General features: G+C 40.1%; 1 protein-coding gene across 1 annotated transcript in view; it reads left to right on the top strand.

Moving 5' to 3' along the window:
• The first annotated feature begins 257 nt into the window (after positions 1-257).
• The window catches only part of THSD7B (thrombospondin type 1 domain containing 7B), a 914,353-nt gene continuing 901,047 nt past the window's right edge, over positions 258-13,563 (top strand). The window contains exon 1 of the mRNA XM_024927960.4: positions 258-571. The gene's annotated coding sequence lies outside the window, so the exon portion shown is untranslated. The remainder of the gene's footprint in view (positions 572-13,563) is intronic.

Raw genomic sequence — 13,563 nt, 5'->3', positions numbered from 1 at the left:
ACCCTCTCCTGGGCTCAGTGGCTTGGGTACTCCGGGCTGAGCTCAGCTGGGGAGTCCCCTTACCCAGCCCGCACCGGCACCCCGAAGCTTCAAAGTTGCGGCAAACAGTTGCGGGGAGCAGAGGAACTGAGGTCCAGGCCAGCGCGCCCGCGGTCGCTCGCCTTGGGGAGCGGGCTGAGCCGAGGGTCGTGCGGGTGCGCGGCAGAGGCGGTAGGAGGCGGAGGAGAGGGGGGAGAAGGAGGGGGCGGTGGGGAACAGCTGCCGGGGTAGGCGAGGCGCAAGGTGGCTCCCCGAGGCCCCGCGCCCCGCGGCTCTCGGACGCACCAGGCAGCCAATGGCTGCGCAGAGGTGTACAGCAGATGGCGTCCGACTGCGCCGTTCCTTCCTCCTCCTCCTCCTCCTCCTTCTCTTCCTCCTCCTCCTCCTTCAGTGCTGAGGAGCCAGAGTCGCCGCCGGGTTGCCAGACGCTGGAATGGGTGGTCTTCCGACACACACCACCATCTTTCTTGCGCTCGGGAAGCTCAGGGCTCAGCGGCTCCCAGAGGTTACGGCGGCGGCTCTGGCGAGACGGGTGAGTGCAAGCGCGCGGAGCCCCCGAGTCGGGGATGCCGGGCCCCCTGGCCGGCCGACTGGGGCGCGGGGTGGCAGCCCCGGGGATGGGGGCGCGCCGCCGGCGCAGACTTTGCTCTTTCCTCGCCGGACAGCCATCGTCGCCCCTTCTCCCAGCCAGACGCGGGAACTTGGAAGCGGATCTTCTCGGACGCCTCTGGCTTGGGGCTGCGGGAAGCGTGGGCTGCCCGGGGCGCAGTGTGCGGAGACCCTCTAGGCGGGCGGGGACGCCCCACGCGGCGACCTGAGCACCGACCTCATGCAACGGGACCGAACCTTGGGACCCGGGCAGCAGGAGCTCTGTTCCCTTCACCTCCAGCTTGCTTTGAGGGATACTGATGAAGGAAACCGGGGGTTTCCCGTCCTGCGCGGAGAGCCTCGGGGCCCAAGATCGAAAGGCCGGGAGTTGTTCTGCAGGCTTTGCAAACAGGTTGACTGAGGGTTTCCTTTCCCGTAGCGCTGACTGCGAAATCTGCGCGTGGGCGTTCAGTGCCTGTGGAGGATAGCTGAGCAAGCCAAGAAGTTTTGCAGCTTCCTCTGATTTATCGGTGGAGTGTCAGGAGGCTGTAGCAACAGTTTACATTTCCCCTGTCCCTGCGAGTGGCTAGGGGCAAGCTGGGGTCGGACGTGATATCCTGCTGTTTCTGGAGAGGAAACTGGGAACGGGGCGTGAGAGTGAGGGGCAGGGAGGGGGGGACAGGCATATTTTCTACTGCATTGCCCATCTGCACCTGTCCCCTTTGCTATCTTACACATCCCATAGTATTAAAGTTATTTGAATATGCAAATGAACCCCGCTCTTTGGTGACTGCGTATTTTGAAGTTGGAAAACTTTGCAGGGGACGAGGGAATGTTGAGGAGGGGGCGTTAAGCTCTCTCACTCTATCCCTTTTTAAAGACAAGAAAAAAACTTTCGTTGGCGAAGGTGGTACTTTTTTCTTTTGGAATGTCTGAGCTCAGAGCTTCCCATAAGAGGTATTGCGATTCAATACTGTACAGTCAAGATGAAGTTCCACTAAGATTATGGGACCGTGGCATATTCTACGGAAGATACCAGGGTTCCTTGGCGCTCTGTTCATTGCCAGGGTGGTCTGCTGAAAGCCGGCAGTTTCCCACCCTCAGACTCCTTGGAGCTCTTTAAATGACGGTCTGCCTGGTGTTTCTCAGCGGTACACCTGTGAGTGCTCTGTTATCATGGAAATGGTAACCCGTGCAGGTAGGGCTCATGCCAACCAGACTGTGGTGGGGTGTGTGTGTGTTTGTGTGTGTGTGTATACATGTGCGTGCGTGTGAACGTGTGTGTTTGGAGTTTCCTTTTGACAGGTAATCTTTGGATGTCAAAGGGATACACTTATTTGTCTGGCAGTGTCAGGGCAATCTGAGTTTCTCGAGTAACTAGGAGGAGGTAATCTCCAGGGAAGCCTTTTTGTGCTCTTGACTCTCTACTCAGCAGTTGGTGAAGGCTTCCTGAAAGCCACTTAGGGTGTTACTAACCAAATCAAGAAGTCTTACTCAGTGGTGAGTGAAAGCTCGTGTCTTTGTGGGATAAAAGCTGTTTATAAAGTTTCTGTCTTGAGGCTTCACTTTGATAGACTGCTGTTTTTAAACCTTAGTGCCATTAATAATAGGAGCCTTCTTTTGAAAAGTAATGTGGCTAGTTCTCTGTTTTCTGAGGGTAGTTGATCTAATCTGATAGATTCCCTGGAATTGTTTTATTTTCTATCCCTGGGAAGTGTGTGTGTGTGTGTGTGTATTTTTGTGTGTGTGTTTTCTTCATCTACCTGCTGAGAGTTGAGGGTTAGAAACTCTTTTTCATGCAAATTTAAGTGAAAAAAATTATGAAGAAAATTCTCCTGACACTGTAACAATATACACAGATACTTCTGAAAAAATTGTAGGTGTCATTGTTGACTTTAAAAACATTGGATAGTCTCGTATAAATCAGCACAGACAGATCCAGCAGCCCTGAACACCTACAAACCATTCAGGGTTTTGGATATTCTAGATTAATCTGTGATAAGGGCTTGGAGATACATGGTCCAGGAAAGGGCTGTCTACTGTTGGTGGACTTTGATAGTCTGTTTTGAGGGTTTACAATACGATGAGCTCACTTTATGTCAACCTTAATATTTAAATCAATACTTGAGAAATGATCTTACAATATTTCTTAATCTCCTGGCCCATTGTTTTCCATCAAAGTTGTTGATTGTTAGAGAGTTGAAAGGCTAAGAAAGAGGAACACTGTTAGACAGGTAGAAAATAATTACCGATCATATAAACAATGTAAATACAGACTCTACTGTTTGAAGACTGACATTAACAAATTGGTAACGAGAGGTACCTTTCTGTTCTCTGCTGAGTGTGCCTTTTGAGAGAAAGTAGGGAAGGAATGAAAGGAAAATGGTACTAAATTGTACTTCATCAGAAGGGCTATGAAGGACCTTGTCTGCTTGCTACAGATCCTATTTCTGAAGGAATAACTCTTTTGTTAATATCAGCAAAAAGAATTTTGTCCTTAAATGATAGACTGAAAAAGCAGAATAAAAAGATAGGCTCTAAGTTAAAGGAGGGAGAATGTCCAAACAAGAACAATTCTAAAGCATGTCAACTCACTTTAATTATACTTCACAAATTGAAACTGGAGTCGTATGATTCCTTTAAAGAAAAAAAGTCTTGCCAAATCTTCAATTCTGCTGTTCTGCACACTTTACAAAGATTAGGCATTAAAGTAATAACATCATGTCAAAAGTTTGAATAGAATGATGAAGAATATTTGACTGGTCCCATTTAGTTAACTGTGAAAATGACAAATGATACAATATATTAAATACATGATTAAGATAAACAGATTAAAGAATTCTAAGTAGTGACAACTATATTAGTTGATGGGAAAAAAAGAATAGCACTATAAAGGCTTCAGCGATGCTCTACAGACAAAGCATAAAGGCTGGGTCTTTGAATAACTATTGGGTATTGTATTATCAAAAACTACATGAGTTACTTAGATATGCTGTTGGATCTTTGAATATGGATTGCACATAAGTGCTTCATATTTTCAAAAGAAAACGTTTCCCAGTATATAACTACAAAAGAAGCTGCTGCATTAACTTTAACACCAGGCAGCTTCCTAAATATAACACAGGTCCTTAATTTAGAGCTGTTAACAAGATTAATATCTAAGTGATAATTAGCACGTTAAACCTGTGAAAGTAGAGGGATTTTTAACTCCACTTCTAGTCTAGAAATTTACTATTGTGAATTTTAGTGGGGTCTGTAGTTTAACAGATCTAAAATCACAGGCACCTGTGCTCCAAGATGATAAGCATTCTATTCCCACCCTTTAAAACTTCTCCATCTACTGAGATTATTTTGTGGATGTTTTAGTAGGATGTTCATGGGTGGTTATTCTTGATAGCTAACAGTGGCTATTTTTGAAACGAAGCCAAGGAGGATTAAGTAGTTTTTGGTCATCTTGTAAGTATCTCTTGACAAAAGGAAATAGGAATCCCAGTCACTGAATTCCTACATTTATGCTTTCATTCTAAGCCATGAATCCTGGTATGGGCTAGTTATACAAAATATAGAGACATAGTTATTTTGCCAGGTTATAGTCCACCAGTGATTTAGTATGATCATTTTGTTGCTACCGCATCAAGCATTTCATTTGAAAGGGAAAATCAAATATTAGTGAAACCCAATTACTCCGTATCTTTTGGTAAAACTTTGAAACTAACTCTAGAGATGCTGTAGAATAGTTTCACTGCTGGTAGGGACTCATGCTTTTGGTAACAGGAGTTGAATCTAAGCATGGTTTGTAAGCTGAACAACGAAGTCATCTGGCATCTATAAGAACTACTTTATTTTAAGTGTGTATATACTGTTGTGATGACTAAAACACAGTATGTATAAAAGCATCGCTAAATTCGTATTAATTTTTGGTTACTAGGTATTTTTGCAATTTATGGATTCTAAAAACACAACTGTTTGCTGTGACGTGGAAATCAGTAGAATTTTTTGACGTTAAAAAGAAGAGGTCCACCTACTAGAAAAGGTTAGACATTGACCTAGATGTGGAGATCTGTGAAAGTGTGAAAATGTTTCCTGCATGAATAAAAAAGGCTATCATTGTTGAACTTAGGTGTTTTGCAGCAAGGGACATGATGCTCGCTTTTGATTTTGCCTTTCTGGGCATATTTTAATTATGAGCCTCTTGTAATTAAACATGCCATAGCTAAAAACAGAATCCTAAGTAACTAATGCACAAACGATTTTTCAATGCCTTGACTTGGAAGAAACTCATGGCCGTGTTCCACTTGCCTGCATGAGGGCTGGCTGCTGATTTGTGTCCTAGTGTTATGTTAGCGAACAGCTCATTACTTCTGGAAAAATCACAATGTTGAGTAAGGCTCTGAACTTCGTGGTAGTTAGGCACGATTGCCTTAGTCTTAGGCTGCAGCTTTGTAGCAATGCATATTTTAATTTTGAGTTCTTTCAGATGGTTATTTTAAAAAGCATACCATGTAGTATGCATACATGAAAGATTTTAATTATAATAAGACTAAGGCTTGCAGCAATCTCTTCTTGCAGAGTTTGCTTCTGGGCTCTCCTCTATTGATTTTTGCCTTTTGTGCTTACGTTAGACTTATTCAGGGCAAGTTAGACAGTGCACATGAATACAGCCTTACTGGTAAAAATATTGAACTATTTGTAAAATATTGAAATACTTGTAAAAATATTGAAATACATGTGCTCCAGTAGGTCAATGAGTATTGCTCTGAGCCCTCTGAAGGTCCCACTATCATCCTGGTCCTACAGACCACTCCCCTTAGATCACTTCCTGAGAGAGCCACTGGGTGTCACCCACCTGGTATGGCAAGGAGGCCTTGGGACACACTCCAGTGATATTACCTAAGGCTGTTCTGATTGGCTTATGCCCCAGACCTACCAACTGGTAAATATTTTAAATATTATCCCTTGATATTTGTACTCGTGACAAGAATGAATGCAACCATTGGCATTATCAAGTAGTTGAACATCAAATGTTTACATTTTAATTTTCTCTGTGTCTAATATTTCTGGCTGTTAAAACACTTAAATATTGTTATCTTTATATTATCTAGGAGCCCAAAGGTATCAAAACCCCTTTCATCTGAGTTATCAATTCATATAAAGCCACTCTACCTTCAATTTAATTTGTTTTCTTAGAAAATATAAAATAAGGATATTAAGTTCCTTCCTTCCTGTTAAGAGGAAGAGCCAAATTTCTCACCCAGGTCATCTGCCACAACTGTAAATTCTTCTGCCTCACAGCTGTCTCAGACCACTGAATTAAAATGTATGTATGTGGGAGTAGTTCAACAAGGCTTCTTTCTTTTGGGGAAAAAGTAATTATTTTTTTTCAATCTCTGTTTCTAGTCTTCAGAATTAACTCAATTTATTTCATATTGACTTCCATTCATTTTTGTGATTAAATATTGTTAGTAGGGCTTTCATTTCATCTGACTTGACCCATTCTATGAACTGGAATATCTTCTGGCCAATCACAGACAGGCAAGGGATGTTAATGACTTTGAGGAAAATTTTTTGGTGCTTTCTTCTGGATCTCTTCTAGCTAAAACTAAACTCCAGCACTGCTAGATGGTCCCTGAAAAACATAACTTAAATTATGCTTCTTTCTTGAACAGAAAAAATAGGATTCCAGATACTACATCAATTTAACTCTTGCCTGTCGTTAATCTCCTATTATCCACTTCCTTCTTCTTTTAGACCTATCTCTTTACAGTCACCCACAAGACTCACACTTATTTAAAGTGGCCAAAAATGTTGCTCTCCCTACTCCTGTGGTCCCAGTTATCCAAATTGTATCTATTAGTCAAAATCCAGTTCCAATTATACTTCCACTGAGCTTTCACTGATGATGCCAATTCACAAAGCCCTCTCTCAGTCCGAACAACTCAGGTGGTAAATTCTAATTTTCATGTGTGATTGAATCTATTTTCTTATTAGCATCTATGTGTGGAGTTCTGATAGTAAAGGATTTAAATGGAGAAGGGCACCACTCTCTACTGAGAATTCTGGAAAATGTTGAAGAGGGGAGTGTGATGGAGAGTAGGGGCCTGGGTAATAACAGCCATTTGAGGATCTGTAAGGTAAGGCTTACCAATATCCAGGTAGGCAACAAGTGTGACTAGTAATTATTACTATTAGTTAATTACCTATGAATTGCTGCATACCTAGCTAGGTACATTAGAATTTGTTTGTCTAATCCTCATAATAATGTTGCAAAGTAGGTACTGTTATTTAGTCCCATTTTTTTTTGTAATAGGAAACAGAATCTGAGGGACCTCTGGTACCTTGTCTAAGGTGAATGCAACTGGTAAACCACAGAGCCTAGATGTGTATCCCAGTTTGTTGGACTGCAAGGCCTATTCTGCTTCTGATAAACCAGACTATCCAAAGCCCGAGGTTTTACTCAGCAGGTTCAGTCTTTACCGCTGCTGGAATTTATCCAAAATGCAAGAACACACACACTTTCAAGGCCTCTATAGTCAATGGAGATGACTGACAGGAAGAATATTGCTGAATTACTTCTACCTGGAGGTAGAAGCGTCATTTGGAAATATGGAAAAAGGCTGCATTTTGATTTTGCACAGACCTTGTGCATGAAGATTATATCATCTTAAAATTGTAAAGAACTAGATACATTCACTTATAAAAGTGTTGGCTTCCTGAGGAACCATTGGAAAATTCAGAAAAGACAGACATATTTAGAAAATCCACACCATATTTCTTTGTATTAATGGCTTATCATTAGAACAGAACTGTCCTGCCAACTATGCAAAGCATTAGTTTTTGAAATTAGCATAATGAATACAAAAAAGGGAAAATGAGTTGTTCGATGTGAGTGGGGGTTGCTGGTGGGTGCCTGGGTCACTCCTGTGATTTGGTCAGGTGAGTGCTCTAGTCTGTTCTCTTTGCTCTAAGTATATCCCAACTGGAAATTGTTCTTGGTCAAAGAGGACAACTTACTGAGAAGAGAAGAACTGTTCTTTAGTTGAGCATGTGTAAGAAGTCACAGTTCTGAAGATCTGTTTCTTGAAAGTATTTTGATGGCTCAGTATGAGTTTTCTTGACATGAACTTTCATGGAAGTGTATAATAAACTCATTTCCAATACTAATGTCTCGTAACTATTTCTAAACAAATATACTGTTGGAATCTGACCAGTTTCTGTCTTTGCCTCTGGCAGAATCATATAGGAAGAAGCTCAGAAAAGTCAAAGTTGTAAAGAGATTTTTACTCATTCCAGGAATGAGCTTTTTCACATTCAGGGCTGTCTAAAAGTGTGATCGGCTGTCTCAGGGAAATGTGAGTTGCCCGTCTTTGGGAGTATTCAAGCAGAGTATGAGTAACTACATGTCAGGGTGCTTTGCAAAGAGGATGTGCACATTGAATATTAGTAGTTGAGATTTATTGAACATATACTGTGTGCCAGACGCTACTCTATGTGGATTAACTTATGAAATCCTCTCAAAAAACTTATGAGGTTGATTGTATTATTATTATTTTTATTTTACAAATATAGAAATAGTGAGTGATTTGCGCCAAGTCGGGAGTTGCATGCAGGCATTCTCCTTCTAGAGCAGTACAGGTCCCTAGAAATTGAACAAGAGCCACAAATACAATTCATGTATGCAACCTTGTATTTTTTAGTAGCCACATTAAAGAAGAAAACATTGAAATTAATTTTAATAATATGTCTTGTTAACCCAATGTATATAAAATATTGCCATTTCAATATGTAGTGATTATGAAAGTTATTAATGTGATGCTTTAGATCTTTGCTGTATTACATCTTTAAAACCCAGTCTGTATTTTACACTTACAAGCACATACATTTTAGTTTAGCCATGTTTCAAGTGCTCAGTAGCCACATGTGGCTGGTGGCCACCATGTTGAACATGCCTAGAATCTGTACTATTAACGACTCTACCCTACTGCCTGCCTATTGACAGAAGAGGGTTTCCTTTTAACGGTACATACCAGACTACATAGTAGAGGGTTTCCTTTTAACTGTACATAGTAGTCTTTGTGTATGTGAGACCATTCATTTGTTTATTAATGTTTTCTTTAGATACCGGCATGGATAATCTATTTAAAAAAGAAAAAAAAAACCACTTCCATGACTGCTTTCAAGAGCACAAATTAAAAACCCATCAGATAGTAAGATTTCTCTCTATCTCATTACTCTCATCTACTAAAAACTGAATCCCACATACCTTTCATTTTGGAAGAGGGGGCATGTCTGGCTTGCTTCCACTTTACAACTCTTCATACATATTATGAAATCACCTCACCCTTCTTGTTTCCAGCCTAATAATCCCAGTTTCCTTTTTAATTTTGATTAGTTTGTTAGTGTGTATGTGTAGCCTAATACATATGAAATGGGCATAGCCTAAAAATAACCTTTAACTAAGATTGTAAGTAACCAGTGTTTCTGATTTACATTTAATGCATATTTCTCAGCCCTCCTTTACTGTATCTTTATTATAATGACTGCAATTGGAGATGACATGCAGCCCACCAAAGTGATATTTCTGATCAAATGGTAGTAATTTTTTGGTAGATTTGATTCATTCCCTGGTAGGTAGCATTCTTCTCAGTGATCTGAAGGTCTTTTCTCAAGTTGAATTTCTGACAGTAACAGACCCTCTGGGCTGTGACATGCTTCAATTGAAAAAACAGAATGTGACATTCCTTTCATTGTGTGCAACATAGAAAAAAAGTCCTGTGTTTCCTTTGTGAGTGCAACCTCTATTCAGCTGTACATGACAATGTGAAACATTTTAATAATTCCAAGTCCCTTTTGGTGGGGGGATGCATATTTCACAGGTAGCTTAAATCTTACTTCAGTTACTTTTTAAAAGAATATTAAGAACAAGACGTCTGTTAGAAAAATTCTAAACTTCATAAAGAAGAACTACCTTGTGGAGATAGACTCTAAGGCTATGTCATGTAAGAGTATGTGCATGATTATTAGATGTTTCAGTTGGATTACAGAGTTGGTGGAATAAAAACATAATGCTTGTGGACATAATATATTCCCAGTGAAGCACTTCTTTTATTTTTATTTTTTATAGCTAAGCAGTTTTCAAATAGCAAGACAAACAAATGTAAAGTCCAAGATGCATTTGTTTGTAAGCTATATGAATAAATTCAAAGAGTATTTATTGTGTACCTGCTGTGTCCGTGACATAGAGTAGATACATGCAAGAGTAAAATGCCAGTTCCAGTTTCTAGGAATTTACAGTCTACCTACGGAGATATGACATGCACATTCTCTGTACTTGGCAAAGCCAGATCACTTTATTTATATATGTCTATCTCTCTTAGTAAGTATGAGCTCCATAAAAGCACAGAAGCCATCTTACTCATCTTTGGATTGTTGCCACCTTGCAGGGTATGTACTCAACAGGTATGTATTGAATTAAATGAAAGGGGTACATTAATTGAATTTACACATGTGAATTAAAATATAGCTGTCAAGCCATATTTACAGTGGGACCATCTATATAAAATTTGCAATTCAAATAATGAAGACAAAGTCTGGTCTCAATCCTTTTCTACTCCTGTGACTGGATCAGCTCTGCTCACTCCATTGGTGACTTGTAACAAGTCAGGGCACTAGAAAAAGATTTTCATCTGAAAGGAGTAAAGGAATGTGGACGTCTTTTTTCAACATGCCAGGATTCTATTCAGATGTACCCTTAATCATACAGTCATTCAATATAAAAAATTATTTTGTTCAGGGGATAAAGAACCTTATCATTCAGTCACACTAAGTGATCTTTGGAAGTATGCATATGGGAGGTGGGAAGTGGAGCAGGATAAAAGTGTATTCACGTATGCCTGCATAGGGCTCCCAATAACTCTTGAAGAATATAGTGCTAAGCAATACCAGGAGGACCATTTAATATTTGTGAGCAAAAGGAATCAGCTAAAAATTAGAAATGCTATATAAGCTGCAGAGGTGAAGCCCCTTTAAGTATCCCATTAAGTGCATAGAATATGCTGCATTGCTAGTTTAACTATTTGAGCCAGTTACAGAACAGTGGCGATTACCCGTGGGGGCATCAGATCATCAAGAATACATTTCTTCAGCAATTTCCAGGCAAGGAGTTTATTATACTTTGATAGATTAACATAATTCTTCTCAGCCTACTGGGTTCCTCAAGGCAAATTCAGCCAATCTTTATGTACTGGTTGCCTGTAGTGTGAAATATATGTACTATGGTTGGCCCAGTCAGGGTGCACAATGATATCCAAGAATTGGCCATGCTCTTAAGGAATTTTCACAGAGTTTTTATGGAGTTAGGAGAACAAAGAAGGATGCTTCAAGGGTAATTATTGAATCTGTGGGGTTTTATAGGTGAGTAGATTCAGCATGGGAAGAAAGGAATTGGGCTCTCTGTCTACCTATTTGTTTCTGTCACAATTTTCGCAGCATTGTTTGGATTCTGGGTTATATATGCTGGTCTTAAATGCCAAGTATTTATATTTTCTTTAATCTTTAATAACATCTTATTTCATGGTGTTTTGAATTCTGGGGTTAAGGAACCTAGGGGTTAAGATTCAACAAAAACAAAAAATGGCAATAACAATGCCCTCCTACGGCCTCACAATGCAGGCAGAAGGTTTATCTCTGGTTTACTGGTCCACCTAGAACTTGATAACATTCTTAAACTCTGTGTTTTGAAAACCTGTGATGCTCACAGCACAGTCTAAATAAAGAGAGACCCAAATCCTTATAATCTAAGATAAACAATTTTGTCCTGGCATGTGTCAGTGTGTGGCAGAAAAATGTACACAGGGACAGAATTATCCATTGATTTGGCAACAAGGTTGGCAAGCATTGATGTTCAGCAAATGCCTACAAGATAAAAGCACCTGAAATAGCAAAGTAGTTATTCATCCCTAAAAACTGAAAGCCAAGGGAGGTTCAAAATAGTATGAAATAATTTATGCTGTGAAGACTTAGGAAGGGGATCTAGGCTGATGGAAATATGGTAGAGCATTCATGTGTGCATGCAAGCCCATGCACACACTTGTGCACTCACACACATATGCACACACACACACATACAACCAGAAAGAAAACATACAGATATTTGAATGATAGGAAAATGATTCTAAGATGAGAAATGACAGGAAAAGAGGAGAGAAGAGGAGGCAAACAATTCAACTGAAAGGGAAAAACCATTCTCAGCTGTTGGGACTCGACATGTGTTCAGAAATATCATTTGTTCAAACCAACAAATGAGATAATTAGAAGGGGTAGAAGGAAAGAAATATAGGGCTCCAGAGGTTTCACCAGTTGCAAAGGTGAGAGAGATCTGAATAACACAATCAGATTATGCATTCTCTTGGATTTAGAGAAGCTTTATGAACAAGACCAAAAACGAATGGGAAAGAAATGAAACGGTGGGTGATGTAGTGAAATTGAAGGTTACTCATAATGTACTGTCAGAAGTTCATGTATAGTACATGAGAGCCCAAAACTTTCCCATTTAATACAAAGCAACTACTCCTGACCCTGTTTCCAGTTACTGCCTCATCTCTTGCCCTCCTTTCAAATTCTAGCTTCTGAAACTAGTAGAATTTGCTCAAGGTCTCCACTTTGCACTCACTCTTCAAATCACCAGTCTGTATTCTGCCCTCACTGGTCCTGCTGAAATAGTTCTGGCCAAAGTAATGAATTACTTCCCAGTTGTCAAATCCAAAAGACATTTTCCAGTCTCTTTTTATTGTGGTGATTAAAAGAAGAATCTTAGTATATGAGAGGAGCCAAGAATGGATTGGCAAAATTCCCATGATCCTGCCATTTTGATTCTCTCTTTTAAAGCTGCCAAAATAACTACTGAAGATTTAGACAAGGAAAACGAGTAATTTTGGACTGAACGTAAACTGAAAAAGTTTGACATATATGATACTTGGCCAAAAAGAATAGCTACCAAATAAAGTTAAAATTGGAATTTTAGGTTTTGGAAATGGAGAAAGACACAGGTAAAAGGGAAAATTAATTAGAATTTATTAGTAGAAAATATCACAATGCTTTGTGGAAGAAACCCTGTTAACTCTGAGGGGAGATGTTGCCTAATACACAGACATAGTCCTCTTCCTAGAGGACTTTGAAGCCAAAAAGTTGAAAGTGGCAGAGTGTTAAAGGAATGCATAAAGATGAACATGCAGTCAGACACAAATGTCCTTATGAGCACCAAATGTTTATGGATCCAGAGTGTGGAAAGAATGAAGGGCATACTTATAGAATATTCTGGTTGATGGAATTATCATGGAAATAATCTTTCCAAGAACACCTACAACCCTCTGTCTGCATAGTTCTACATTTACTTTCACCCTCCTCATGGCACTAGATTAATTTGCTTTCTTCACCTTGCTTTCCTGCTCAAATTCTGTCATTAGATCCACATGGTCTAGACTGGCGTTCAAAATCTTACACTCTGAGGTCTCATACTTAGTTTTCCACCATTTGCTTCTATAGTTTCCTTCAATAGATCATCAGTGGCAGCTACACTTGTCCCTAAAAGAAATCCTGTACACGTCTCCCTCCCGTGACTCAGTTCAAGCTTTGGTGTCCCTTCTGCCCCTCTCTGTATCATGTTCACTCAGTCATAGCTGAATGAGGTGAATATCTACCCCCACACTCTCCACCTCATGGTAGAGCCTGCCTTCCACAGCCTTTAACCATGAATCCATCAATGTCCTACCCAGGAATTCACACAAAAGACAAGCCAGGGGCTCCAAAGTTCTATGAGAAATATTTTGATGCATCTTTTAAAAACTCCTCTGTTACCGATCTAATAATTGCTGCTGGGGTTTCCCAATGAAATTCTTAGCTATCTGTTTACACACAGTAGGTTTATTCCATATTTACTTT

The sequence above is a fragment of the Pan paniscus genome, chromosome 13 (assembly GCF_029289425.2).
Source record: "Pan paniscus chromosome 13, NHGRI_mPanPan1-v2.0_pri, whole genome shotgun sequence".
Lineage (NCBI taxonomy): Eukaryota > Metazoa > Chordata > Mammalia > Primates > Hominidae > Pan > Pan paniscus.
This window is presented reverse-complemented; position numbering and strand designations above follow the sequence as displayed.